This window comes from Vulpes lagopus, chromosome 4 (assembly GCF_018345385.1).
Source record: "Vulpes lagopus strain Blue_001 chromosome 4, ASM1834538v1, whole genome shotgun sequence".
NCBI lineage: Eukaryota > Metazoa > Chordata > Mammalia > Carnivora > Canidae > Vulpes > Vulpes lagopus.
Genome location: NC_054827.1, coordinates 89,560,520 through 89,588,070, shown reverse-complemented (window position 1 = coordinate 89,588,070; position 27,551 = coordinate 89,560,520). Strand labels below are relative to the sequence as shown.

At 41.5% G+C, this 27,551-nt stretch overlaps 1 protein-coding gene across 1 annotated transcript in view; it reads left to right on the top strand.

Annotated features, from left to right (window-relative positions):
- AGGF1 (angiogenic factor with G-patch and FHA domains 1) overlaps positions 1-25,961 on the top strand; it is a 98,690-nt gene extending 72,729 nt beyond the window's left edge. Inside the window, exon 15 of the mRNA XM_041751514.1 lies at positions 25,834-25,961. The gene's annotated coding sequence lies outside the window, so the exon portion shown is untranslated. The remainder of the gene's footprint in view (positions 1-25,833) is intronic.
- The last annotated feature ends 1,590 nt before the right edge of the window (positions 25,962-27,551 follow it).

The following is a 27,551-nucleotide window of genomic DNA, read 5'->3' as shown; positions in this document are numbered from 1 at the left end:
CATGATATTATATCCAGTATTTAAAGCAAGGGCTGCATTTATCTGAAAACTTGATTTAGGGCTGAAAGAACCACTTCCCAGGTGCCTCACAACATGGCTGTTGGCAGGAGGCTTAAGCACCCCCCACTCCGTGGGCCTCATGGTTAAGGGCGATTTGGAATCCCTATGACATGGCACCTGGCTTCCCCAAAGAGAGTGATGGAGTGGGAGGCAGAGAGATTTAGAGGGGGCGGGGAGGGTTGTGCAGGCCGGGAATGGGAGTTGGGAGATGGGTGTCACATGCCTTTCCTTTAGTCTCAGAGGTCTAGAGACACAGTGTCACTTCCACCGTGTTCTCTTCCTTAGAAGTGAGTCACTAAATATTGTCCAGAAGGAAGGACCATCAGAACATTTTGAGGACATATTTTTAAACTACAACAGGTTATTTTTTTTTAAAGATTTTATTTATTTATTTATGACACACACACACACACACACACACACACACACACACACACACACAGAGGCAGAGACACAGGCAGAGGGAGAAGCAGGCTCCATGCAGGGAGCCTGACGTGGGACTCGTTCCCGGGTCTCCAGGATTACGCCCCAGGCGGAAGGCAGGCGCTAAACCGCTGAGCCACCCAGGCTGCCCTTGCAACAGTCTTTTAATAGAGTTCAACCTTTTACTTTTTAGATACTTAATGCTCTGCATTTAGTCCAGACTCTTCTTTGAGGCAATGGCCAGGCCCAGGTGCTACAAAGATTTAATAAAGGAAGCTTAGTAGAAGTTACCAGCTCTGCTGCTATAGCAGGTCCCAAGTCTCTACCCTGCCATCTCCCTTTCCCACTCTGCTCAGGTTTCTCTCACTCTCAGCCCGTTCTTTGACCCATCTAGGCTACTTCCGCGACACGGGGACTCAGACCTTCATCTCTGAGGACTTGGAGGCTTTAGTTGTCTTTGTAGGGCCATGATTGCTGCAAGCGCCCATTTCATTGTCCCCAGTCATAGAATCCTCAGTCGATGTCCCAGTTTATCTTCTGTGTTCCAGGCTTATTCTTGCTTGCACACACTATGTAACCGGTAATCAGAGCCAGCTCCTCTTGCCAACATGCTAACACCTTTCTTTGCTGCTCTACTGCCACGAGGAGTCCAGAGTTCACAGGAGGCAGTAATGTCCTCAAGTTCAGTGGAGCCATCCCACTTCCCCTAGGGAAATATTTTCCTACATAAAAGTAGGACTATTAGTTTAAATGGTAAATTTTATATATGTATATTTTACCACAGTACTTTTTTCAGTTACTCTCCACTGTTCAAGAATAAACTGCTTTGTTTGCCAGTATAGCTCATTTGATGACAATGACAGAAACAAAAGAGTTTGATGAAATTCAGTTATGTAAAGTGGCATCTATGTGTGTTTCCTGCAAACCTTTGAAAAACAAGTGCTTGTAGAAATTGAAATTACATGTTACCTCTGTTAATTCCTAATCACTGCTTTTTGTAATCTACCCTAAGTGAATAATCAAAAAAGATTACTCTAATATTTCCACTTGCCTGAGCTTTGTAACTTCTTCCTCAGAGTTTTGCCAGGCAAATTCCAGCAACTTATTTATTGTAGGCCATCATTTTGTCCAAGCCTCAGGAAACCATTGTTGCAGTGGACTGCTGCAGGTTTTTGCCAGGCCAGCTTACATCAAGGAGGAGCACTCCACTGTCAATGACTTCTCTGCTATCCACTTACCAACCCTGGCCCAGCATCCTCAAGATTCTCTCTTGTTAGCATCTCCAGGTTCCCGGCTGTATTCAATAGCCAGGGCCTTCAGTTTCTTGAGTAAACTACTTCCTATTGGAGCAATGATATATTTTCCTGCCTACCTGAACCAAAACTTGGCTCCAGTTATCCTGGAGATAGTGAGTGAAGGTGGGTTAAGATCTTGATGAGGACAAGCATCACCTTGCAAGGCAAGATTCAGGTGCATTCTTTTCAGGGGTTCCTAGCTGGATGAGGATGTTCTCTTCTGTCCAAGAGGAAGAAGACTGGTTCTGCTTAAGTACATTAAAATAAATCTCGTGACTCAATATTCTCAGACTTGAATATCCTATCCCAGATCTTAAGATCTTAAACTTTCCCTATTAGGATCCTAACTTTGAAATAGGAGACCTCTTAAGGTTTGCATTCACTGTCCTTTTGACTTTATCACTTTATGACTAAATCATTGGCTTAGTGTTCAAGACAGTATTCCCTGCATCTGCAGGAAATAAAGTTTTTAAAACATTGCCATGGACCTGAAGCTCAGTGTGCTTGAATTGATTGTTGCCTAACCTGAATTCATCATCTCATTTTTTAAAGACTTCCAGGGGATCCCTGCGTGGCGCAGCGGTTTTGGCGCCTGCCTCTGGCCCAGGGCGCGATCCTGGAGACCCGGGATCGAATCCCAGGTCGGGCTCCCGGTGCATGGAGCCTGCTTCTCCCTCTGCCTGTGTCTCTGCCTCTCTCTCTCTCTCTCTCTGTGACTATCATAAATAAATAAAAATTAAAAAAAAAAAAAGACTTCCAAAGGTCACAAAAGCCAATGAAGTCCCCATTCTTTATCATTATCATTGCCTCCATATTGTTCAAGTGCACAGCTACCACATAACCCAAAGCTTCTCCCTTCTACCTGTACCTCATCCCAATCCACCAAGTGAGAACCAGTTGTGTTGCTGCTGGATCTGCACTTACCACCAGCAATGGGGTCCTTATTTCCTTTCACCTACAATATCCCATCTAAACAGATCCTAACAAGTAGTAATTGCTCAACACTTTTGGATTGTGCAAGTGCCACTGCCAAGCAGCTTTCCACAGACATCACAGATCTTGTTGTCAGAGAAACCCTGGAGCAAAGTCTAGAGGTCCATATTGTGGACCATATTGTAGACTGGCCCAAGCCTATGTGGAATTGATTCCCTGCAGCAGTGACTGGAGTCAGTGGCAGGGCCAGGATGAGAAATTGTGCTCAAGAGCTCTGGTACATTGGAGGCTCTGCCTCTAGCCAAGTATCCATATAGAAAGCATTGTCTGCCTGTTCTGAGCATTTACTTGAGCCCAAGTGAATTGGAGGTCCACTCCTAGATGCACTTCAACAGAAGTAGGCCAAAGTCTATTTGCCTAATCATTTTTTCTGACTACTCTTTTATCTGTGTGATTCTGGTATTAGGTTTGATGTGAGTCTGAGGAATATGATCACAAAGCTATTCCTCAGTGGACTAAAGGAAAAACCAGGCTAGACATTCTCACACTAACATCCTTGCTTTTTTTTTTTTTTTAAAGATGTATTTATTTATGATAGACACAGATAAAGAGAGACAGGCAGAGACATAGGCAGAGGGAGAAGCAGGCTCCATGCCGGGAGCCCGATGCCGGACTCGATCCTGGGACCCCAGGATCATGCCCCGGGCCAAAGGCAGGCGCCGAACTGCTGAGCCACCCAGGGATCCCCTAACATCCTTGCTTTCAACCAGACATTAACCTGATGGTCTTCATTCACCAACATGGCTAGGAACACACTTTGCAGTGTTAAAATTCTTTCTGATAGTTTATTTCTGTGTTTAGTTACTATATCTAGAAGCTACTATATGATTTAATAGGTCTACATAAAAAATTACTAAGATTATCCCAGCTAGTTTATTAATAAAGGTACCTTCTGGTTTAAAAAGTATCTTCAAAAAAGGGGGGGGGGTTTAAAAAAGTATCTCTGTATGGGGAAAAGGACAGATTCCACAATTAGACTGTCATCATTTGTTTTAAAAAGTTATAATTGCTTGAGGATTTTTCAAAACATTTTGTTAGGAAAATTTAAAACATAAACAAAGTAGAAAGAATAGAATAACAAATCCCCATGTACTCACCAACCAACTCTTGGATTTTTACCAAGACGTGAAAACATCTAGAATTCTAGGCGCCCCATGCAGGTAGCCAAGATGGCCACTGCAAGAGAAGAATGTTTTCCCCGTCACAGCTTGAGTGAGTGATCACACTGCCCGCCTTGGAAATGGATTTCTTCCCCTCCAGTGGATTTATTTGTTCAATTTCTTTTTAACCAGAGGGATCAAGGATGAGGAAGGATCTAGCTGCCCACCGGTGGGAGCAGTATCCTTCTGTTTCTCAGTAATTCACTGTAAATTGGTGCTGATACTTGTCAGAGGTTTTGTTTTTTTATTTTTTGTTTTGTTTTAGCTCTGTTCTTCTCCTCCTCCTGTTGGAATATCATTAGTTTTTCTTGGACTGTGGGATATGGTCCGTGACCTTCACACAGGCGCCAGCAGTACTGTCTGTAGTATTTCACAGTAAATGAATTGGTGTAACGTCACTGACCTTACTTCTACACTGTTTGACTCTTATATTTGAACTGGTCTAAGCTGCTCAGTGTTTTCCATCTAGTTCAGGGAAACCAGAAAAAATTGCTTTGAAATTGAATTTTTTTAGTATGTTTTTCTAATGAAACTCTGCAATGGCCTTGATTGTGTTTTTCCATTTCTCCTTCCATCTCACTTCTGTTTTCACACTGAGACACCATTGTTTTTCACAGTCTGGAGCAGGAAAAAAAACATGGTCTGTACTTGTGCTGCTCAGAACCCATATGGATTTCTGGGTTTTATTTTGGGCACCACATTTGGAAGGATATATTGGCAAATTGAAATGTGTTGGGGCAGAGCTAACAGGTTGGTCTGGGAGCAGTGTATGATGAACAATTAATCATGGAGGAAAGAAGACTCAGGGCAGACACAGCAGCTATCTACAAAAGCTATACTAAAATCTAACTATGACCAGTGGGGGGAAGTTAGAGGAAGGCAAATTTCAGCTACTATAAGATTAGATTAGAAATGTCCAGCATTTGGGGTGTTTGGGTGACTCAGTCGGGTCATGATCCTGGAGTCCCAGGATCAAGCCCTGAGACGGGCTCCTTGCTTGGCAGAGAGTCTGTTTCTCCCTCTGAACCTTTCCATCTCATGCTCTCTCTGTCTCTTACTCTCTCTCAAATAAATAAAATCTTAAAAGAAAGAGATGTCTAGTATTTGAACTAGATTGTCTCATAAACAAGTGAATTCTCCTCCTTAGGAGTCAGATAAATGCCAGATAATGTCTCTTAGGAATATGCTTATAGAGGGGGTTCCCAATGATAATAGTACACCCATGTCTGGAGTACTTATTTTGAACCAAGTACTATTCTACGCACTTTTCCTGCATTACTGATTTAACCCTTACAGCAGCCTTATAGAGAGGTGCTTCAGATCCCTGGTATTTTATCTGAAAGCCGTAAGACCAGATGTGTTTTAAAAATCTTTGGATTTTGCAAACGCACATGGCACATCTGTCTTGCATTAGAAAACACCTTCAGGGGACTGTACTCCATAATTAATTAGTATTTCTTTGGTGAGACATACAAATTTATAGAAGTTTTTAATCTAAATTCAAGTAGAGTTCACATACTGTGTGATATTAGTTTTAAGTATAGACTTCCATGTAACACCCAGTGCTCATCACAGCAAGTACAGTCCTTCATCCCCATCACTGATTTCCCCTATCTCCTCCTACACGTCCCCTCTGGTAACCATCAGTTTGTTCTTTAGAGTTAAGAGTCTGTTTTGGGGTTTGCCTCTTTCCTCCCACCTTTTGCTTGTTTTTTTATTTCTTAAATGCCACATGAATGAAATCATATGGTATTTGTCTTCCTCTGATTGACTTATTTTGCTTAGCATAATACTCTCTAGCTCCATCCATGTCATTGCAAATGGCAAGATTTCCTTCTTTTTTTTTTGTGGCTGAATAATATTCTATTTTGTATATATACCACCTCATCTTTATCCACTGATCAGTCAATGGACACATAGGCTCTCCCCATAGTTTGGCTATTGTAGATAATGCTGCTATAAACATTGGGCTGTATGTGTCCCTTTGAATTAGTATTTTTTCTTATCCTCTGGGTAAGTACCCAGTAGTCCAATTGCTAGGTCATAAGATGTTTTATTTTTACCTTTTTAAAGAACCTCCATACTGTTTTCCACAGTAGCTGCACCAGTTTGCATTCCCACCAGCAGGGCCAAAGGGTTCCCCTTTCTCCACATCCTGACCAACACCTGTTGTTTCTTGTGTTATTGATTTTAGCTATTCTGATAGGTGTGGGGTGATAGCTCATTATAGTTTTGATTTGTGTTTCCCTGATGATGGATGATATTGAGCATCTTTTCATGTGTCTGTTAGAGGCATGTGAAGTTTTACATTCAATGGAATAAATACCTTTATATGAATTGGGTTAGATTTTGCTTCCAAATCAGTTCAGATTAGCTCTATCCACCAAATAAGGTTTGAAGTAATTTTAGGGTTATGGATTCTGAATTGTACATAAGGGAATATGAACTTATTTTGCTATCCCTAGTCTATAAATGAAGAAATTGAGGCATAGAGATTAGATTACTTGCTTAGAATCATACAGCTTCTAGACAGAAGCTAACTTCAAACATGTTCATTTTTTTAAAAGATTTTATTTATTTATTTACTTATGAGAGAGGCAGACACAGGCAGAGGGAGAAGCAGACTCCTCGCAAGGAGCATGATGTGCGACTCGATTCCAGATCCCAGATCATGCCCTGAGCCGAAGGCAGATGCTCAACTGCTGAGCCACCCCTGTGTCTCATAAACATGCTCATTTTTAAAAAAGATTTTAAGTAATCTCTACACCCAATTTGGGGCTTGAACCCACAAACCCGAGATCCAGAGTCACATGTTCCACTGACTAAGCCAGCCAGGTGCCCCTCAGCCATGCTCTTAACCACTATGTGTGTTGCCTCTCACCATGGTCTGCCTCCCCTCATTGAGGAGTTGGGCTAAATCCCCAGAACTGTCTTTCAATCCATTAGTCTTTGATTTCCTGATCTCAGGAAAAGAGTTCAAGCCCCACATTTGGCTCCACACTGGACATGGAGCCTACTTAAAAATTTTAAAAAAAGAAAAGAAAAGAAAAATAAAATAAAAGGAGAAACATCTGGAAAAAGGGGACCTTCTCTTCCTACTCCAAGTATGTGGTGTCTCATAGAAGGTATTTTAGTGCAATTTCTTTCCAACCACTCAGCAGAACCCACTGAAGATAGGTTATATGTCATTGTGGTTTGTTTTCAGTGACCTTTCCTTTTGTATCTTTTGCACCACCTGTTACCCAACACCACCATATGAATCCTGATGACTCAGGTTTACCCCCTTTCCACCCATGTTCCAGTACTGATTTTCCCAGGAAAGTAGCTGATGCCTCTTAACCTTTCTTTCACCATCTAGAGATATACTGTGGAGTAATGGAAAGAAAATGAAGTCAGACACTCAAATACGTGAATTTAAATCCAGATGTGGAAATCTGGGCAAAGCTACTTACCCTTATTCATTAATTTGTAAAATGGGATGTATAATATGTATATATATGGATATATATATATATATATATGGATGTATATATGGGATGTATAATATACATGTATAATATACCAGGGATTAATTCAGGTTTTATAAAGCCTGAAGTTGATAATATGGGGAGGAGCCCTTTTTAAACAAAGATACAAAATTGTGAATATACATTAGATGTATACAAAATGTGTATTTATTTAGAAATAATGCCCAAGCCTACATAAGGGGAAGTATGATGCATTGGAATTTGGAAAGTAACAGTCATCTTAACAAAAGGCCATTTTGGGGGGGTGTATAATTTACCAAAACTTGTCATGTGTGAGCATATTACTAGTGACCATTCCCAGAGTTAGGAAGCAGCTCATTCACTGAGCGGCCTTGAAGCTTAAGATTGATCAGTATCACGGTAGTTTGTTTCTGTGTTAACCTCACAGACTTGTGAGAATCAAATCATAAGACTAATATATACAAACCTGTTTTATAATCACTAAACACTGTGCATTGTTAATCATTATTTTGATGCCCAGTGCCAAGCATAAATGATTATTCAATAAATGACAAAATGGATGAAATTTGCTCTCACCAAGTTTTTTTTTTTTTTTTTTTAATTTATGATAGTCACACAGAGAGAGAGAGAGAGAGAGAGAGGCAGAGACACAGGCAGAGGGAGAAGCAGGCCCCATGCACCGGGAGCCCGACGTGGGATTCGATCCTGGGTCTCCAGGATCGCGCCCCCGGCCAAAGGCAGGCGCCAAACCGCTGTGCCACCCAGGGATCCCCTCACCAAGTATTATACAGGCTTATTTTATTACCTTTCCCTAGGCCTTTAAAGTATTTATTAGAATAATATATGCACACATTTTTACAAGTCAAGTATTGATAAAAAGACTTACAAAATAGCAATCCTTTGTCCCACACTTCATGTTTTCTAATTCCACTCTGGAGTCAATTGATTTCTTCCATATTGCTAAATAATTTGTATTATATTACTTACTCCTCATTTATCCATGTTGGATATTATCTAGTGACTTTCTGTTATGGTAGATAGGATTTCACTTTCTTCTTCCTATTCTTCCAATAGTACAATTTTTATGATTACCTTAATATGAAACATTGTTTACAACCGAACCATAGTGAATTATGATTGTATTTTTATATACATTTTTTGAGTATTTTTCTAGAGTTAATAATTGCACCATTTTTTGTTTGCTTAGTTTCTCATTGTAAATATACTTGAGTTTTCGCATTCTGCATAATAGCATTTTATATAGATTTTTCACACAATTAAATTGTCCACACTGCAGAGAACCAGAGAGTATCTCTATAAATCCAGAGTGCTCTTTCTCGCTATGCAATGGTATGGAACTTCCATGTGCTGTCACACTGGAAATTTCCTTCATCTCTCTCCTATGTTAGATTTCCTATTTCCAGGCAGCCCCGGTGGTGCAGCGGTTTAGCGCCGCCTGCAGCCTGGGGTGTGATCCTGGAGACTCAGGATCGAGTCCCGCGTTGGGCTCCCTGCATGGAGCCTGCTTCTCCCTCTGCCTGTGTCTCTGCCTCTCTCTCTCTCTCTCTCTGAATAAATAAATAAATAAATCTTAAAAAAAAAAGATTTCCTATTTTTCCTATTTCTTGTATTCCTCCTCTTGCTCTTTCTTGGTTTTAGTCCTTCTTTTTTTTGTGGATCTTATTTTCCTATAGATTCCTGAAGAAATGTACATGGGACATAATTAATTGAGACTCTGAATGGCTCAAAATTTCTTTCTTCTAGCCTTATAATTGACTAATTTAGATAGATATAGGCTTCTAGATTTAAATAATTTCATTCAGAATTTGGCAGGCATTCCATTGTCTCCTAACTTTTGGAATTGCTCTGAGAAGTTTTGCCATTCTAATTTACAATCCGTTGGACCCAATGACTTTTCCTCTTTGGAGGTGATCTAAAATTCCACAGTATCATATGTAGTAGATTGGATTATTCAAAAATATTCACTGTTCTCTGTCCCCCTCCCAGCTATGTGGGTGGGATATATGTCCCTAAACTTTGGTTCTAGGCTTGGCCATATGACTTACTTTGGCTTATGGGATATTGCAGCTATATTGTAAGCGGAGGTTGAAAAGCATTTATGTGGTTGAGCTTGCTTTCTCATGCTATGCTCTCAGAAGCAGCAGAACATGTTGATAACTAGCCCACTGGTTGGAGGAGGATGAGTAATACAAGGAATAAAGCCAATTGGTCCTAGTCATGTTCAACCTAAATCAGCAAAGCAGGCCAGCTTAGTCCAGCTGAGCTTTACCAACCCCCAGCTAAATCACAGATCAATGGTAATAAATAACATTTATTTTGAAGGCACTGAGTTTCTGGATATTTGTTATGTAACATTTTGTGGCATTAGCTTTTGGTATCAGAAATTGGTTCTTTTTTTTTTTTTAAGATTTTATTTATTTATTTATTTATTTATTTATTTATTTGAGAGAGAGAGAAAGAGAGGCAGAGACACAGGCAGAGGGAGAAGCAGGCTCCATGCAGGGAGCCTTATGTGGGACTCGATCCCGGGACCCCAGGGTCACGCCCTGAGCTGAAGGCAGACCTCAACCGCTGAGCCATCCAGGGATCTCAGAACATCTTGTTTGTTGCTAGTCACCATGTTTCATCTAAATATCCTCCTGATATTGACAAGAAATTTACCAAGTTCCCTGGTCAGTTTCCTATAAATGACCTCAGTGGCAACCCTGTCAGGACCCCTCCCACTTTTGAGAGCTTTCTCTGTATCTCTGCTTAATAAATTTCTATCACTTTGCTCACTCTTTGTTGTCCTCAAGATTCATTCTTCAACTCTGTGAGACAATAACCAAACTCTCCCATATCACCAAGGTCCTGGGATCAAGCCCCACATCGGGCTCCCCATGGGGAGCCTTCTTCTCCCTCTGCTTATGTCTCTGCCTCTCTCTGTGTGTCTCTCATGAATAAATAAATTTAAAAATCCTTAAAAAAAGAAAATGATGATCTGTGTTATATAAGGATGAACTGCTTTATAAATGTTTGGTAACTTGGAAGTTAAAATGTGTACCTAAAAATATTTGGATTTCTGCCAAGAGAACTCCAGACAAAATGATGCAAGTGTGAGCTAGTTGTATTTAGCTGCATATCATAGGACTACAAGAAAGAGACATTTGCATTATTCAGTATTTTTACTCCAGAATCTAAGGCCGCCATACTAGAAAGTTTCTGGTTCATTTCTCCCCAAAAAAGCATATATGCAGGGAAGGGTTTTATCCCTTTCTTTAGGTTGAGGATGAGGACTAAATGCTCATTAAGTAGATTTGGAACGAATCTCCCTATTTTCGTCAGTTACCTCACCCCAACTAGTACCTCAAAACTTGATCTTTTCAGGGGGTGTGCAGCATAAAATCTATTTGCTTCTTGGTGCTTTCATTCTCTGCAGGTACAAGCCTTCTATCTTTCTCTTCTCTGCTAAGACTGGAGTCTTTTAGTTGCTTCCTACCTTCATATAATATAGTTTGAGAACAGAATTGTCTACTAGTTTCATCAGTGCTGCATGTGCATTTCTGTTTTCATCTTACTTGTTGCTGAGAGGGGAAAGGAGAATAAAATGTCTTTTTTCTACCATCTTAAAACTGCAAATCTTCCCAGGCTTTTTTCATGTGAAGAGTAAATGACTGGTTCATAATTAGCTTGTGTAGATTATCCCAGGAGAGCCCAGCCCAGAAGGATTGGGAGTCCAGCAGTGGAGGTGTCATAGATGCAGCTGGACCGAATGCTAAAAGCATGAAAATGAGCTGGGAATGAGCACTTTTTCAAATGACCTGGTCAGAAATGGAATGGTAACTGGTCATTGGGTTGAGAGTGGACTCAGTCGTATGTGGAAGAAGGAGCAGATAGGAGATACACTAGCAGTGATACACCAGCCAAAGCAGAGTCAAAGTTGAAGCAGCTTATCTGAATTTCTGTGCTAGTGGCCATGTCGGGCCTGCCTTGATGCCGCTGCCCCGGGAAGACTGGTTTCTGGTTCTCAGTGTCTTAACACAAAGGAAGAAGCACAAGTGGTCAAAATCCAGTCGCCAAATACCTTCTGTGCACCTTGCAGAAAAGGCCTCCTTACTGAAATTTCAGAAAGTCACCCTCTTGTTCTAGCTATGAGCTCTACCTTGTTCTCACATTTTGCGGATCTTACCTAATTTGGGCGTTTTTCCTTTGTAGGAGTCAAATAGGATATGGTGGATGTGGGGTCATCCGGCTAGAGCTTGCTCGTCAGTAAAGCTAAGAGGAAGGAAGCCTGGGTGGCTCCATCATTTAAGCAACTGCCTTGGGCTCAGGTCATGATCTCAGGGCTCTAGGACCTGGGGGGAGGGGGGGCTCCCTTCTCAGCAGGGGACTGCTTGGCCCTCTGCCTCTGCCCATCTCCCACCCATTCTCTCCCACTCTCAAGTAAATAAATACAATCTTTAAAAGAAAAAAGCTAAAAGGAGACTTCAAAGTCTTGGAAAGGCCAAGCGGGCGGGATAGGGGGGCACCAAACCTACAGATTAATAAAAGCAAAGGCACAGACACCCCACAGTCTTTAAAAGTAACCATGGTTGCCCCATCAGGAAAGACTCCTCCCACTTCCCTAGCCCCTTAGAGTTACTGTGTTAATAGTGACCAGATTTTTAAGACTGTAGATCTGAACATCTAATATGACAGGTTCAAGGGCAGTTCAGTCTGAATATTTGAAACAGGTACCATGATGGGAAATTTGGAGCCTGGATGCCATCTCATTAGCCCCTCTCACCCTGAAGGAACTTAATGATTTCTTGTCCCCACCATTCCCTAAACCTTCATCTCTTGGCCCTGTCTGAATCCTAAATGGATTACAGTAGTGATTGGCAAGGACAGGTGATACCTTTCTCTCTTGCCAGTCAGTTTTTTTCCTCAATAGATAATATATTTTGAGTAGAACAATTATGTGAGGATTTCCTGCCCAGAGCCCTTTCCAGAACAAAGTGTTTCCAGAGCAGACGTAAACAGGCCACTCTCACTCTAAAATCTGTTGCAATCTTTAACATGATTTCCTTATTTCCTAGGAGTTTATCAAAACCTTGAATGTGGAGCTTATTTAGAAAAGACAATTACTTTCTAGCTTGCACTTCTTGGCTGAAAGGAATAGGGATTTATAGTTTAGGAAACCCCAAATAGGAAAATCTTGTTGCTATCTCCTTTTCATTGATCTGTGCTTCCTGTTTTCTACCTCCTTTCAGTTCCCATAGTCCAGACCCATCTTTCCTATTTTTCACATCCATCAATCTACAGGACTATGTAAATATAATTCCTGCTGATTCTTTTAATCATTAACCATAATCAAAGAAAAAAAAAAAGGTCTGAGTACTGCAGTCCTACCAGAGCAAATTCTAACACTGACTTAAGAGATTTGTTTTTTATTTAATTACTTGGAACTAAATCTGGAAGGTGAGGTGGTCAGAGGTAAAACTAGCAATTAGCAACCTCAAGCTTGCAACAGAGAGAGGCAAAGAAATGCGAGTTTATTAATGAAAACTATCCCAACTTGCCTCTTAAAACCAAATTGTTCCCAGTAAGTCAACATCTGTCACAATCTGTGTAAAGGGCCAGAACACGTATACAACAGCACATTTGAAAACCCAGCTGCAAAACATTAAGTCAGAGCACAGAGGCCTAGGATCACTGCTAACTTGTCTCTGGCCTGACGGTTGCCAAGTAAAACAGAGCACGCTCTGCAGGGAACCCTGTGGGCTGAGCCTCTTGCTCTTCCCCTTGATTTCTCAGTTAGCTGAAGTGAGTGGGGCCACTGGCCACTGACCACAGCTGCCCACTTACCTGAGCCAAGTCCAAGTTGTTCTCCCTCAAGACTATGATATAAATAAAGGCTTGTTTTAATTCCACAGAAGTATGATTTAAACAATTGTTGTTTTAATCCACTCAGTTTGGGGCTGGTTTGTTATGCAATAGATACTGATGGAGCGTACTTGTCAGTTCAAGAAACCCTTTCTTTTGTCAGTTCTGAAAAAACTGATCATGATTCACAAAGTATTACCTCTTTCCCATTTTCTATTCACCTGTTCTATAACTCCTTTTTTTTTTTTTTGAGAGAGAGAGAGAGAGAGCGCGCAAGAGAGCAAACTGGGGTGGAAGGGACAGAAGGAGAGAGAGAGAGAATCTAAGGCAGGCTCTACACCCAGCATGGAGCCTAACCCAGGACTCGATCTCAGGACCCTGAGGTCATGACCAGAGCTGCCTAACTGACTGAGCCATCCAGGCACCCCTCACCCCTCCTATAACTCTTATTGGATATCCTTTCTGTCATTTATTATTGTCTTTTTAGTGATTCTTAAAACTCTCATTCATTTTTTTCCCCATTTTTCTGTCTGCAGCATTCTGAATCATTTCTTTAGTTTCAGTTTCCTTATTTTCTATTCAGGTATTACATATCTTTAATTTTGGGGATCCCTGTGTGGCCCAGCAGTTTAGCATCTGCCTTTGGCCTGGGGTGTGATCCTGGAGTCCCAGGATTGAGACCCACATCAGGATCCCTCTCTCCAAGCAGGGAGCCTGCTTTTCCCTCTGCCTCTCTCTCTCTCTCTCTCTCTCTCTCTCTCTGTGTGTGTCTCATGAATAAATAAATAAAATCTTAAAAAAATAAAATAAAATCAAGACCTTTAGTTTTGACTTTCAGTGACTCTAAGTTTCATGTATTAAAAGAATTGTTTGGTCCTTTTCTAGATCTGCCTTTCTTTTTACATATTTTCCTATCTTTTCTGGTATTTTCTATTCCCTTTAAAAAAATCTTTTTTTTTTAACAGAAGATTTTTTTTAAAAAGATTTTATTTATTTATTTGACAGTGAGAGGAACTAGCACACAAGCAGGGGGAACAGCAGGGGGAGAGGGAGAAGCAGGAAGCCCCTACGTGGGCTCAGTCCCAGGACACCAGGATCATGACCTGAGCCAAACCAGAGGCATAACCGAGCCACCCAAGTGCCCCTAAAAAAAATCTTGAGGTCATTTAAAACATCCTTATTTATCACCATCTGTGCGTGTGCTTTATCTAGTTTTGGGGGCATTAATTAATGAATAAATTAATTCTCTCGGTCCCACTAAACTGTGATCCCACCCTCAAGGTGCTTTCCTCCTGTGGTTTATAATTTTTATTATGAGCTTATATAGTCTGCATGGATTGTCCCCCCAGGGAAGAACTGTGTGCCTTAGGTTATTAGATTGTCTCTTGACTGTGTATGTAAGTTTGCTTCTTCTCAAGTCCTGGAGATACCACCACTTCTCAACCAGCTTTTATGCTTTTTCTCGGCCTGACATTTCTACCTCACAGTGAAAACTCAGAACTCGTGTCAATATATGGCATAGGCTTGGTTTCATGTTTTTCTGGATGAACTTTTGTTTTCACCTGCAGCCTGAGGACATGGGAATTTGTCTGACTTTGTTTTTGCCAACAGCATAGCACTCAGGGACTCAGATTTTGGAGAGTGCTCAGTTCCAGTTGTCTCCCTTGTTCACACTGGACAATACCAGATTGGCTTGCAAGGGTATAAAAAATCCCAGGAACTTTTACTGGCCTGGAGCTGGTCCAAACCCTCAATAGGCTACAGTGGTGTTAGCTCTTCTGTACTGCCCAGTCTCTGAGTTCCCTCTTTGCTTTTGTAACCTGGAGAGTTCCTGTTCTCTCTGTCACCTATATATGTAACTATTTCATCCACTGTTTCTCTAATAATAATAGTAGTAGAAGGGGAGCTCTTCTGCATCATCTCAGTGCTTGAATTGCTGCATGTTCCCCTCCATACTCTCAAGATGTAATTTTATAATGAAAGGTAAAATTCACAACCAAGATATAACATTTGGGAATATGTATATGCTGAATCACAAGGTATCAAAATATACCGTACAAAAATTTAAAAAAACACCATAGCAATAGAGGTTGGGGTTTTAAAAATAATTTTTTAAAAATATTTATTTTAGAAAGAGTTGGGGTGGGGAGTGGCAGGGAAGAGGGAGAAAGAGAATCTCAGCAGACTCCATGCTTAGCATAGAGTGGGGCTCGATTCCATGGCCCTGAGATCATGACCTGAGCCGAAAACCAAGAGTCAGAATGTCAACTGACTGAGCCACCCAGGTGCCTCTGTATCTACTCTTTCTGATGCTCATTTAACATGAAAACTCTCAAAAATTTAAACAGCAATGGGTATAGTTGAGTTATTCATGGCTTGTTGCTAAAGGCATTTGCCCCACCTACTTCATGGAAGGTCATCTACTTTGGATTCCTAGTGCGTCCAACCAAGTCCCATTTAAACTCTGCCGGCCACTGGAGTGTCCTCTGAATCATCTCCAACCCAACAGGATATATCACAGGCTGCTTTGTTATGTTGCAATCTGGAGACAGGGTCATATCCAATGCTGGCTGTTTTTATGCAGTCCATAGATCCCTGAAGCAGGACACTTGCCTTACCAACATCTGACTCATAGAAAACCTATCTGTACACTTACTTGGTGGTCACTACCCAGTAACTCCTACCACCAATACCATGAGATTTGTTTTGCAAACCTTGCAGCTTGTTGCAATATTGCTTGTAATTATGAAAAGTTGAAAACAAGTGAAATACCTTTCAGAAAGGAAATGGGTAAATAAAATGTAATATACTTACATTTTATTGTGATAGGAATTATCATAATACCCATAGTATATTGTGATGTGAATTATCATAGGAATTATTATAATAGTCATTAGAAAGAATAGATTGTACCTAACTATAACATAATATATCCACACATAAAATATCTTTATCTCTACATAATGTCAGCTTGTAAGAAAAAAAAGAAATTTGTGGAATAAAATGTACATGCTGTCATTCTTGTAAATTTTAAAGCACACAGACATAATACGTACTGTTTATGAATACATATGAATGCATATGAAGTGATTACAAATGGACTGATTGGGATACCCACTAAATTCTTGATAGTTGCTTCTAGGGATTGGGGTGAAGAATTGGAACTGCGGTTGGGGACTTCACTATTATTTGTTTCATTTAATTTCTTTTCTGTAAACAACACTTGAGGCACATACGATAAAAAAAGTCACTTCTGAGGAGGAAAATATATATGTGCATACAGATGGGCCTTTTTTGCATTTTCCCTTTTCTTACAATGTTACTGAGGTATAATTGCTGTATAATAATCTACACATATATTTAAAGTGTACAGTGTGATCAACTTTGGTAAATGTATACCCATGAAACCTTTACCATAGTCAGGACAGTGGGCATTTCCATTGCCTCCAACAGCTTCCTCCTGCCCTCTCGTCCATTTCTTCTTCTTTTTTTGAACTTGAGTAACCATTGATAAGCTTTCTATTTCTCAAAAGCAATTGAAAAAAATCATGTAACTGATGAAAAACTCTCTGGAACTTAGGATCTGTGATTCAGAAATGGAAGAAGGAGGGAGTCTGTGGAAAGCAGGCAGGTACCATTTGGAACAGACTCCCAAGTAGACAAAATGAGCATACCTACTGTAATGGCTTCCATATTCAGTAAAATCTTCCCTCATATATTTGTATTTTTTCTTCCATTTCCTGACCCTGCCTGAAAGTGCACAAACGAGAGTATTGTGGATCAGTAAGATACCCACTGAAAACCAGAGACATTATTGAGAACTCATTCATGGCAACTGGTTCAGTGAGGTGCCTGTCATTCTAACACCCACCTGGGTTTAGCCTCACTGGAAGAATGGGTTGCTCCTTACATTGTGGGAGAAGGGAACCAAGATGGAACAGAGAGAATTGGGGGATCTGGGGAGACCTAAATGTGGCAGCACAGTAGGAGATTCGGGATAACACTGGGATACTGGGATAAGGACCCAGAGACGTAGGAGAAAACTAGAGACGAATGAGAGAAAGATCTGAAGTTAAGAGTCTCCCATTTCCAAATGTTCCCAAGCAACAACCTCTGCTGGAAACTGAAGAAGGAACTACCATTCTATTTTTCTTTCTGTGTCTCTTATTCTTAAGATCAGAGAATTCTTTTTCTGTAAATTCAGACTGATATCATTATTGCCCTGTGACTTAAATTGGCTTTTGTTGGCTGGGCTGGGAGCCCAAGTACCAGATATAACCTTGTTTCTGTGGGAAAATGTGCCCAGATATCCGATCTACAAAGAAAGTTTAGAAACATAACCTATATATGGCAGCCAGGGACCCCTTGGGTCTATAAATCTTAGTTAAGCATGAGCTGTGTTAGAATGGAAATATTTTCACAGATATAATTCTTAATCTATAGCCAATATCAGTCATTAAAACATACTGTTCAGTCCTGGGCCCCCTGAGTGGAGGCTGTTCAGAGACATTGGAAGGGAGCCAGGGGAGACCAGGTAAATGATGAAAGGTCTTGAAAAATAGCCCTTCAGGGAAAAGTCTACATCGGCCCAGGGAAGAGCGTGTGAGTAGACTCATCAGCAGGCTTGAAACTATAAAGAGATACACGCCTCGACGCAGGAGCGGCTTGGGCCGGTCCAGTCCCCGGAGCGGCGGTCCTCCGGGTCGGGGCCCCCCAGCCCCAGCCCCAGCCCCAGCCCCAGCCCCGGGCTCGGCCTTGTCTCCCACCACGGAAGATGCTCCGAGGTTAGGAAGGGCGCAGGCGGGAGGGCGCCTCTGTGGGGACAGCCCGGCAGGAGAAATCCCGCTTCGCGTCCTCTGGCGAAGCTCGTCCACGCGCCCTGGGCCCTGGCTGCGCGCGCCCCCGTGGGCAAGACGGGTCCTCCCGGAGCGCGCGGGGCGCGGGGCGCGGGGCGCGGGGCGCGGGGCGCGGGGCGCGGGGGCTGCCAAACGGGAAACGCCTCCAGAGGAACTAACTGGGACAGAACTGGAGACTGGGCCAAAGGAAGACACCCCTTTTACAGGGAGCGGGCTGGGGTGCGGACAAGAAGCTGTTTCCAAGGATTCGAAGTGCCGCCCGCGGGAGGAGAGCCCAGGATGGTGCCGCGCCGCTCGGGGACGCGCGCAGCCGCGGAGCCCCGGGCACGGGGCAGAGCCGGAGAAGCGGCGCAGCCTCCGCCGTCGGGAGCCCCGGAGCACGGAGCCCCAGGGCCGCGGCTTTGGGCAAAGCCTGCATGAGGAGCCCACGAGAACCTTGGCCGCAGAAATTCTAGAGTTTTAAGTATTCTTATTTCTTCTCCTCCTCCTTCTCCTCCCTCTTCTCCTTCTCCTCCTTCTTCTCCTCCTTGTCCTTCTGCTTCTCCTCCTTCTCCTTATTCTGCTTCTCCTCTTCCTCCTCCTCCTTTTCCTTCTCCTCCTCCTTATTCTCCTTGTCCTTCTCCTCCTCCTTCTCCTCCTTCTTCTCCTCCTCCTCCTTCTTCTCCTCCTTGTCCTTCTCCTTCTCCTCCTTCTCCTTATTCTGCTTCTCCTCTTCCTCCTCCTCCTTCTCCTCCTCGTCCTCCTCCTCCCTCTTCTCCTTCTCCTTCTCCTCCTCTTCGTCCTCCTCCTCCTCCTTCTCCTTGTCCTCCTTCTTCTCCTCCTTCTCCTCCCTCTTCTCCTCCTCCTCCTTCTTCTTCTCCTTGTCCTTCCCCTTCTTCTCCTCCTCCTTCTCCTCCTCCTTCTTCTCCTCCTCCTCCTTTTCCTTCTCCTCCTCCTCCTCCTTATTTATCATCATCATCATCATCATCATCATTAATTATCTCGCTAATCAAATGAAACTTCCTAGAGAGCCAGATGGATGACCGGCCTGGCAATAAGCGTCCTTGTCCTGGTGCTCAGGGAAGGCGACGTTGCGGCCTGAGCGCTAGAGGGCGTCAGCACAGCGGCGTTGCACAGCGGCCGCCCTGCTCTGCGGGCCAGCAGCCCTTGACGGGTCGGGGTCTGGCTCCAGTCTCCTTCCTCCTGCTGCTTCCCATATCTCCTCGGTGAATTTTTCTGGAAAGATTACATCTGGTTAAATTCTTTAGTGTCTCGGGGGAAAGGGGGGGGGTCTCTGTCCGTCAAGAGGCGCGGTCACTGCTATCTTTAATTTTTTGAATGCTTAATTTATTAATTATAGAAGTAGACTAAACAGAATTTCTCTAAAAATCCAAATTCTCCTCAAAAAAACAAATGCGTTTTCCAGACATTTTACTATTAATTTCCAAGTTAATTGAATGTTGCTAAAATCACAAATACCCTGTATCTGAATCTTTTAAAGGCTACAAATGCTTAAAAAGCAGAAACACAAATGAAATATCACAATGGTTACAAAACTTACTATTATATTTAAACTTAAGCTGTTGTAAAGTACTTAGGTATTTAAATTTGCTTCTTCTTTATCACTATACTTACTTTTGAAAGTATTCTTGTAGTCTTCTGGAGGATAGACTATCTTTTAAAAATATGTATCTTTGCTTTCCTAATGATACAGTAATTTTCTCAAGTTCAAAAGCAAACAATATAATTTTTTTAAAGATTTATTTATTTATTCATGATAGACACACACAGAGAGAGAGAGGCAGAGACACAGGCAGAGGGAGAAACAGGCTCCATGCCCGGAGCCTGACGCGGGATTAGATCCTGGGACTCCAGGATCACGCCCTGGGCCAAAGGCAGGCGCCAAACCACTGAGCCACCCAAGGATCCCAACAATATCATTTCTAACTAGCACACGAAGGAGATGCTGGGTTTTGAAATTTCTTACAAACACAAAAACTTTCCATATAGTTAAAATTCTAATAGATCTAATCAATTAAACTTATAAATACAGGGTTGTATTTTGGTACCAAAAGTCCAGTACTACTGTAACAAATACCCAAAATAGTGGGCATGACTTCTAAAAACTTTTTTTAATTTAAATTCAGTTTGCCAACATATAACATAACACCCAGTGCTCATCCTGTCATGTGCCCCCCTCAGTGCCCGTCACCCAGTCACCCCATAACCACCCACCTCCCCTTCCACTAACCCTCGTTCGTTTCCTAGAGTTAGGAATCTCTCATGGTTTGTCTCCCTCTCTAATTTTTCCCACTCAGTTCCCCTCCTTTTCCTTATAATCCCTTTCACTATTTCTTATATTCCCCGTATGAGTGAAACCATATGATGATTGTCCTCCGACTGACTTACTTCACTCAGCAGAACACCCTCCAGTTCCATCCATGTCGAAGCAAATGGTGGGTATTTGTTGTTTCTGTTGGCTGAGTAATGTGCCACTGTATACATAGACCACATTTTCTTTATCCATCATCTGTTGATGGGCACGGAGGCTCCTTCCACAGTCTGGCTATTGTGGACATTGCTGCTATAAACATCGGGGTGCAGGTGTCCTGGCGTTTCACTGCATCTGTATCTTTGGGGTAAATCCCAAGCAGTGCAATTGCTGGGTCGTAGGGCACATCTATTTTTAACTCTTTGAGGAACCTCCACACAGTTTTCCAGAGTGACTGCACCAGGTCACATTCCCGCCAACAGTGCAAGAGGGTTCCCCTTCCTCCACATCCTCTCCAACATTTGTTGTTTCCTGTCCTGTTAATTTTCACCATTCTCACGGGTATGAGGTGGGATCTCATTGTGGTTTGGATTTGGATTTGCCTGATGGCCAGTGATGTGGAGCATGTTTTCACATGTCTATTGGCCATTTGCATGTCTTATTTGGAGAAATGTCTGTTCATATCTTCTGTAGTGGGCATGACTTTGGCACTGGTTAGAGGCTAGAAGAATTTTGAGAAACATGATAGAGAAAGCCTAAGTAGCCTCGAATCGACTGTAAGCAGAAACTCAAATTTGCAGGATGTTGCCAGTGAGGACTCGAAAGGAAATAAACATGTCATTGGAAACCAAAGGAAAAGGTTTTCTTGTTAGATCGTAACAGAAAGTGTAAGGAAATTGTCTCCTGCATTACAGGAAAAGCAGAACAAGTATGTGATGAAGTGGATCATCAACTAAGATTCCCAGTGAGTATTGGTGCCACCTGGTCCATCTTGCCACATGTAGTAAAATACAAGGGGAGAATGGGACGCCTGGGTGGCTCCACAGTTGTGCATCTGCCTTTGGCTCAGAGTGTGACCCCAGGGTCCCAGGATCCAGTCCCACATCAGGCTCCCTGCATAGAGCCTGCTTCCCCCTCTGCCTACGTCTCTGCCTCTCTCTCTGGGTTTCTCATGAATAAATAAATAAAATCTTTTTTAAAAAATTAAAAAATGCAAGGGGGGCATAAAGAAAAATTTAGAGAACTGTTCATCAAAAAGGAACCAGGACTTGATGACTCTGAGAATTCTTAGTGTCTCCAAATGGCAAAATATGTTAAAATTAAGCAGTGACTTTCAAGCTTGTGGCATAGAGAAAAGCCCCAGCCTGGGGAAAAAGCCAAGTAGTGATTGTACAAGCTTTCGTTGAAACCTCAGGAAGATCAGAGGATCAGAATAGTAATCAATCACAAAGGGCCCTCTTCACAGATTAAGGGGTGTGCCTTATACAACTCCTCAAACAAAAGGACTTTTCCACATTTGAGTTGTTCTTTAAGCAGTTCAGCATCTGAACTGTAGGTGAAGGAGGGCCTGTCTCAGAAAGAATGGTAAATGTTGCTCTTGTGTGGAGGGAAAGTGACAGGAGACCCACAGTGCATTTAAGAAATGTACTTTGTCAGCAAAAGCACTGCCAACTTAAACTGAATGGGACAGAAAAAGTCACCAACTCAAGGAGGCCGTTAGATCTCCAAAATTCTACTGGCAGGAAGCAGGACAGTAAAACTACTTAGCAGCAAACACGTGCTACCTTGCCTGAAAAAGGAAAGATGACTGAGAGTGGAGTCAAGAACTATTAACCAAGAGTGGATTATTCCTAGGTCTTGCAATCTAATCAAGGATTTCTGGCAGAGTTTGCTAAGCTGCGTTTCAAAACTACTTTGAACTAGTAACTCCTTAACTCCTTTTTACCTTCCATTCCTCCCCTCTAAGTGGAGTGTCTACAGCTATTTTTCTGTATCTGTTCCCCCATTGCATGTTGGGCATGTTGGGAGCCAGATAGCTTTAGTTTTATAGATTGAGAGTAACTATGCCGAAGAGCCTCATCTATACCTGGACCTGATTTAGATAATAAAATTCTGGACTTTAAGCAGATGTTGTAATAGCATAAAGTTCTTGAGGATTTTGAGAGGGAGTAAATTTTTTTTTTCTTTTTTCTTTTTTATACATGGAAGGGACACAGATCACTGGGGACCAGAGGATGGGCAGTGATGAGAGACTCTAGGGTAGCCTTACATTTCCCACTTCCTGGTTTAAACCCTTGTGCGATCTCCCCTTGAGTGGTTTTTTTTTTCTAATTTTTACTTTTTAAATTTTTAAATTTTATTTATTTATTTTTTCCCCTTGAGTGTTAATGGGGCCTGTGACTTTCTTCTAAGTAGTAGAGTTTAGTGAAGACAATGGGATGTATGTGATTATTTGTACATGACCCTATTACCTAAGATTGTAATCCACCTTGCTAGAAGACTCCCTCTCCCTTGCTGGCTTTGAAAGAGCAAGCTGCCATGTTTTGAGCTGCCATATGGAGAGGGCCACACTGCAAAGAGCTGAAGGCAGCCTCCAACTGATAAGAAAATGAATTTCTCATTTTGACAACTTGTAAGAAACTAAATGCTCTGATAGCTACACGAACTTGCAAGCAGACCCGATCCCAGTCAAACCTTTGAAGTCTGTAGGCAGGAAGGGAAGATCACAAGCAGGCTAGTATCTCATGAACATAAGGAATACTGTCCCACTGGGACAGACTGAAACCTGTGTTTGTTCTTGTTGCCTTTGACCTTGTCCACATGGGTATCCTATAGAAACTGGCATCCTTTAACTAAACACACCACTAAGCACATGCACAGGAGTAAGGAAAACTGAAAGAGAATCGAAAGAAGTACAATAATTGCAAGCCCGGATGCTGCTTCACACCAGTGAGGTGAGTCAGGTCAGCAACAGTGTGTGTCAACTCCAGCATGACTTATACAGGTACCGACGTATAACATTATACAAACTTATATAGTCTTGCATATTTTATTTTATTTTTATTTAAAAAAATTTTTTAGAGATTTTATTTATTCATGAGAGACACACACACAGAGAGAGAGAGAGAGAGAGAGAGAGAGGCAGATACACAGGCAGAGGGAGAAGCAGGCTCCCCTCAGGGAGGCCGATGTGGGACTCGATCCCTGAACTCCAGGACCACAACCTGAGCCAAAAGCAGAGCTCAACCACTGAGCCATCCAGGCATCCCTAGTCTTGCATATTTTAAACCTGTTAATAAAGTTAGCACAATTCTCTTAGATATTGAGCCTTAAAATCACAAGTCTAATTTGCACTTTCTAAAGTTCACCCTGGCTGCTGAGTGATGTATTTTCTTGTGTGGTTGTACTATATTGTGTGTATGCATTTATCAGTTAACAGATATTTGGGTTGTTTCCAGTTTTTTGACTGTTAGGAATAATGCCTGCTGTAACTATTCACATACAAGTCTTGGTGTGGATGTATGTTTTTATCTCTGGGGTAGATTCCTCAGAGTGGATCACTGGGTTGAATGGTAAATGTGTGTTTAAATTTTGAAGAAACTGTCAAACTATTTTCCAATGTGTCTGTAACATTTTACATACCTATCAACAACGTATGAAGGTTCCAGTTCTTTCATATCCTTACTGATTTTAGGATTTTCTCTCTTTTACATCATAGCTCTTCTGGCATAGTAATCTCATTTGTGGTATTAATTTGCATTTCCCTAATGAGTAATGATTTGGGTATCTTTCCACATGCTAATTAGACAGTTGTGTACCTTCTTTAGTGAAATATCTATTCGAATCTTTAGCCCATTTAGAAATTGGGCAAACTGTCTTATTAGTAAGTTTAAGAGTTTTTTATTTCTTCTGTATATGGTCCTTAATAAGATCCAGGATTCTGTTTATTTTTCTCCTAGCTTGTAGCTTGTTAAAATATTTTTCTTAATGATATTTTAAGGTGCAAATGTTTCATTTTGGTGATGTCCAGTTGATCCTTTTTGTCTTTCAAGTGCCGTGTTTTTGATGCCTTATCTAAGAATACTTTGCCCAACCCAAAGTAATCAAGATTTTCTCTTATGTTTTTTGCTAGAAGTTTTAGTCTCGATTTTCACCCACTGATCTATATGTCTGTCTGTCCTTGCATCAGTATCACACACTATCAATTCATAGTATCATAGTAAATTTTGAAATCAGGTAATATAAGTATTCCAACTTCATTTTTCTTTTTTGAAATGCTTTGACCATACTTTGCATTTCTATATAAATTTTAGGATCACTGTGTCAGTTTCCATTTAAAAGCTACTGGGGTGGGGGTGCTTGGCTGGCTCCATCAGGAGAGCATGTAACTCTTGATTTCAGGGTTATGGGCTTGAACTCCATGTTGGTGTAGAGCTTACTAAAAAAGTAAATAAACATGAAAAAAAGAGGCTAAAATAAAATAAAAAGCTACTGGGATTTTTTTTGAGAGCGATTGTGATGAATTTGGGAAGAATTTCTGTTTCGACAATACTGAGTCTTCCAATCCAGAAATGGGTAATGTCTCTCCATTTACTTGATTCTTCATTAATTTCTCCTAATCACATTTTATAATTTTTAACATACAAGTCTTATAATCTTTAATTTATGCCTACATATTCTTTTCAGTTTATGCTTTATGAATAGAATTTTTTAAATTTCAGTTTTGTATTTGTCATTGCTAACACAGAAATACAACTGATTTTTAAATATTCACCTGGTATCCTGCAACCTTGCTAAACTCATTTCTTAGTTCTGGTCATTTTGTATGTGAATTCCTTGGGATTTTTCTATGCATAGCATGATGTCACCTATGAATATAAGCAACTTTACTGCTTCCTTTACCCTGTCTGCTTTTTTTTTCAATCTTTTAAAAAAAGATTTTATTCATTTATTTATTTATCTGAGAGAGAGAGAGCATGAACACGTGGGGAAAGGGCAGAGGGAGAGGGGAGAACAGACTCCCCACTGAGCAGGGAGCCCAACATGGGACTGGATCCCAGAACCCTGAGATCATGACCTGAGCCAAAGGCAGACGCTTAACCGACTGAGCCACCCAGGCTCAGTCTGCTTGTAATGAACTATTTTATCTTCTGTTCTGCACTGTCAAAACCTTTCTTGGATCATAGTATTTATTCATGACCATCACATGTTCTTGGGGAAACAAAAAATAAATAAAATAACTATCATTATAATCCCTATACTCAGACCTAACCTATATGAACATGTGGGGTGGATTCACCCAAATATTTTTGCTAGCGGTACTGTGGCACAGATTATGATGCTTTGAACCACATCCTTTAGCCATAGCTGTGGCATGAACACTGCCATATACGTTGCCAGTGTCCATACAAGATCACATCACAGTATCTCTCACCATTGCAGTCTAGAAGTCTGGAAAGCCAACCCGCCAAACGTCAGCACAACCCATAATTTCAAGTCAGTTAACACCTCCTGGTTGCCCTAAACCAACAAGAAGAGAATTTCATGGATAAATGGCCCATCCAGCAGGACATGGAATATGAGGTAATTCTAAGATGACTTCTGCATTGTTCCTCAGAGTCCCCTCTTGGATTGAACCTGTTTCCCAAAGCTGTAACCTACTCATTTATTGATTTTTCTCCCTCTCCCTTTTCCTTCCATTGTGTTTCTTAAAGATAGCTTCCCCCCCAAATTATCTGCACCCAAATGCTGTTACAGGATCTATTTTCAGAGAAACCTGAACCAAGGTAGATATCATACTGGTCCCTGAACAAACTGGGATATTTCCATGGAATGGCCATCAGGAGAGTGAGGGGGTTGGCAATGATATCATAAAAAATGATGAAAACGGCGAAAATAAAGATGAAACTGTGATAAGAGAAAACTTACAGAAATAATTATAGTCATTTTTAAGTGCCTGGAAATCTTTCGTGTGAAAGAGGAGACGCTGGCATTAAATGAGCTCCTTCTAGGTTATGTACTAGATATTATGCAGTGCGCTAACACATACATTATCATATCCTTACAACAACCCAAGTATTGACAATCTTCATTTTTTGAATGAGGAAACTGAGGCACAAGAAGTTAAAGGAATTTGCCCAAGGTCCAAAATATTGGACTGAGCAGGTATAGAAATAGAGTTTCATATCCATACCTGCCTGTCCCCAAGCTTGTGTCTTCCTGCTGCCATGTGTGTGTTCCCCTGAAGGGCAAGACTGGAAAAAACAGGTAGACAATCTAAGTCCACAGAATTGTGTTTATATGAATGCAGAGCATGGGAGAGATTGTTCAGATTCACCACCAGTATTTTTTCTTCCTGGATGCAGAGGAACACTTCATGTCCCAACTTCCTTTAGATTGGGACAGTGTGACAGGGTTCCAACAAATGGGAATGTGCAGATGTGATACACCTGATATTCTCTCAATTTCTTTTTTTCATTTTCTCTTTCTTGTTCTTAGCTGGCTGAAAGCAGACCCAGTTGAGGATTCTAGGAATGTCCTTAGGGATGGTAGAGCCACCAGGTAGGGGGTACATGGATTTGAAGAGCATAGAGTAGAACAGAGCACTCTGTGTTGAGCACATTGGATTGGGACATAAGCAATAAATGAACATACATTGGATCAAGTCACTGCAATCTGGGGATTATTATACAACTGGCATTTCCTCAGAAGTCATGAGCTTAATGTTTCAGGATGTGCACAAGCAATCATTAAATGTTCCACTCTCAAGGCTGTTTTAAAAGAGATTCTTGGGAGAGTGGCCCAGATGACCTACAAAAATAATAGTTCACATTTATTGAGGTATTATAGATCGGGCATGTATATGTATTCTTGCATTTAAATCTACAATATGGGATTTCACTTACATGTGGAGCTTAAGAAACAAAACAGAGGAGCATAGGGGGAGGGAGGGAAAAATAAAACAAGACAAAATCAGAGAGGGAGACAAACCATAGGAGACTCTTAATCATAGGAAACAAACTGAGGGCTACTGGAGGGGGGTGGGGAGATGGGGTAACTGGGTGATGGGTATAAAGGAGGGTACGTTATGTAATGATCATGGGGTGTTATAGAAGACTGATGAATCACTGACCTCTACCTATGAAACTAATATTAACACT